This window comes from Lathyrus oleraceus, chromosome 7, assembly GCF_024323335.1.
Source record: "Lathyrus oleraceus cultivar Zhongwan6 chromosome 7, CAAS_Psat_ZW6_1.0, whole genome shotgun sequence".
In the NCBI taxonomy this organism is placed as follows: domain Eukaryota; kingdom Viridiplantae; phylum Streptophyta; class Magnoliopsida; order Fabales; family Fabaceae; genus Lathyrus; species Lathyrus oleraceus.
Window position 1 is genome coordinate 182927087 of NC_066585.1, and position 3388 is coordinate 182930474.

General features: G+C 36.2%; 1 non-coding gene across 1 annotated transcript; it reads right to left on the minus strand.

The window, feature by feature from the left end:
- Positions 1 to 2935: 2935 nt before the first annotated feature.
- On the minus strand, positions 2936 to 3042 carry LOC127109270 (small nucleolar RNA R71). The gene has a single exon (XR_007796598.1). It is a non-coding gene; the product is annotated as a small nucleolar RNA R71 (small nucleolar RNA).
- Positions 3043 to 3388: the final 346 nt, after the last annotated feature.

Below are 3388 nucleotides of genomic sequence, written 5' to 3' on the forward strand. Positions count from 1 at the left end.
TGTTTAAGAAATCAAGATTATTTATTAGTTCATTTACATACATGATTAGGGAATCAATATCATTTCTTAAATCATTTGCATTCCCATGATTAAGAAATCAAGAGCGTTTCTTAATTCATCTGCATTCATCTTTAAGAAGTCAAAAGTGCTTCTTAACCTGCATATCATTAAGAAATCAAGAGTATTTCTTAAAACCATCATTTACATTCAAATGATTAAGAAATCGGGAGTATTTCTTAAATCATCGCATTCATTTCCAAGAAGTCAAGAGTACTTATTAACATTCTCATGATTAAGAAATTGAGAGTGTTTCTTAATTCACATGCATTTCATTAAATCATTTGATGATTAAGATATCAAGAGTATTTCTTAATTCATTCATCTATAAGGATTTAAGAGTGCTTCTCAATATCCATATCATTTACCATCCATATAGTTGAGAAATCGAGAATGTTTCTTAACTCATATGCATTTTCATTCAATCATATGATGGTTAAGAGATCAAGAGTATCTCTTAAATCATACATCTCCAAGGAGTCTTGATAACATGAAACTATATCACATTTTTGGACTCGATTTAATTAAATTATATTATTATTTGATTCGATTTATTTTATATTATTCGATATTACTTGGTATTTTCCTTCTATTTATTTCAGGTAACATTATTTGAAGCATATGTGAAAAAGAAAGAAAAGGGGGTGCAAAAAGAGGATTCTCTAGGAAAAGCGTTCCACTAAAGCCCAACCCACAACTACAAGGAGAAGCGCTGAAGCGCTGTGACGACCGCCACACATGGTGTGACGAGCGTCACGCCCCTCTGCTTAGTGTTACGAGCGTAACACATGGTGTGACGGACGTCACACCCCCACTCCTATTTTTTTGGCTTTGACGCGTAACAGAAGCACGTTCTCTCCTATTCTTCCTCTGACTCGTTGACACGCTAGAAAACCTACTGAAGGAACTTTTGGGAAACGGTTACTAAATGGATGAATATAAATAGACCTTAAGTGGTGCCCTGCCGTAGACTCTCCTTTTCCGCCGTGCAAGCTTTTACAGCAATATATTTTCCAGTATTCTACTTTCTTAGCATTTTTTATTTCCTTTTCTTTTCTAGTTAATTTCCAAAGCATTGAATTTATTTTCTTTCACACTAGTTTCTACGCCGGAAACTATTATGTAGTTTGTACTGGATCTAACCTTACGTTAGGTCATAGTATTTTATTCCTTGGTTTTTATTTTTCTGTCTGATCGAAGATTGTGAAGAACAAATCCAACCGGTTTGTGGTGGAGTGTTCAAGCATCGAAGTTAGGGAACAACCAAGATTTCTATTAATTTTACAGGTTCATTAATTTATTGTTTTAATTTATATATGCTCTGTACTGCTGTTTATCAATATTGTTTGTCTGATATGGTTGTATTTAGGCATAATAATTGTTTAGGCCTGTTTAGCATGTCTGGCTAATTAATTTAGATATCGGTATGTAAAGTAAGCGGAATAAAGGAATCAAAACTGAGTTGGTTTAAATTTATTTAAAAATATAGTCACTCTTTTTATGGTCTCAATTTACAGAGTTAATACCAAAGTTTTTGTACGAGAGTAAAAGACATAAAGAAGTTAAAATCAATAGAACGACGATTTGAGCTTTTAACTGGACAGTGTAAATTGGACATTAACTTTAAATCAGGGCGAAAGCAATTTTTAGAGTTAATTTAATTCTAATCATTTTCAAAAAGTATTTTTAAAGGTTAAATGTGAGGACGAGAGTTAAGCATTTAAGTTTAATCATATAATCTAAGTCAACAGAGCGAGAGTTTGAGACGAGGGTGTTTAAACGGTTAGTATTTTAATAAAAAGAGTTTCTATAGATTCTATTGTTTTCAAAAAGTGATTTTAGATTTAACTAAATAGTGAGAGCGTACGTTAATATAAAGTCATAGTCTGATTCAACAGAGCGAGAGTTTGAGAAAAGACTTTTAATCAATAGTGTCTACTGAAAAGACTTATTTTAAAATTAAGAAACCAACGAAGATTTGATTCCCTAATTACGACGAACTACATACCGATATCCGCGTTATTTGATATTTAATCTAGATCCGATTTTAGTTTTATTTTCCCCCCTAATCATCAAAGTATCATCCGCCTTAGCTTTACGAAGTAACCTTAGAAAAACGGTATATCGATTCATTAAGTCCCTGTGGGATCGATATCTTTTAAAACTACGCGATTAGACTCTGCATTTGCAGTTAATACCTCAATAGACTCATAAAGTCGCGATCAAGTTTTTGGCGCCGTTGCCGGGGACTTTTATTTAGTCGATATCGTAACTCTTCTGTTACGCTGTAGAGACTAAGGCAATTTTATTTTTCCCTTGTCTTTCGTTGATTTGTATGCCACACACTCGCTCACAAGACGGACCGTACTACTTACGAATCAACGACGTTGAACGATATCTCCGAGTCTTACGACGAATTCGGGAGTATCGTGCTGCAAACAATCTTCCTCCAATCGAAATTCCTGATCTCAAAAACCTCCTTCCTTCGCCGATACCCGAGATGGCAGAACTAGCTCGTGCTCTTCGAGATTACGCCGCTCTATCGCAAGATGAGCCGCATTCGAGTATTGCTCCACCCGCAATCGAAGCAAACAACTTCGAACTTAAACCTTCGCTGTTGCAGGCAGTGCAACAAAATCAATTCTCTGGAAATCCTACCGAGGATCCAAACCTTCATTTATCCGTATTTGTCCAATACGCTGATACTGTTAAAGCTAATGGTGTCACTTCAGAGGCAATTCGACTTCGTCTCTTTCCTTTCTCGTTAAGAGATAAAGCTAGAAGATGGCTTCAGTCTCTTCCTTCCAACTCAGTCACCACATGGAATGAGTTGAAGAAAGTCTTTCTTGCCCGATATTTTCCTCCAAGCAAAACAGCTATGTTAAGAGCCCAGATAAATGGATTTAAGCAGAAAGATAACGAGTCTCTTTTCGAAGCTTGGGAAAGATACAAAGACATGATGAGACTTTGTCCACACCATGGTTTAGAGGACTGGTTAGTAATTCATACCTTCTATAATGGTCTCTTGTACAACACAAGGTTAACAATAGACGCCGCCGCCGGTGGTGCGCTTATGGATAAACCTTACGCTGACGCTTATCAACTTATTAAGAGCATGACCCAAAACCATTATCAGTGGGGAAGCGACCGAACAATGGTAGAAAAACCTCAAACAAAAGGAGGCATGTACGAGATAAGTAGCCTTGATCATGTTAATGCAAAAGTGAATGCTCTTGCCCAGAAAATTGAAAGTTTAAATGTATCACCTCCAGCCACCGTGGTTGCCGTAACTCAAAATTGCGAAGTCTGTGGAATCCAAGGTCACACTCCT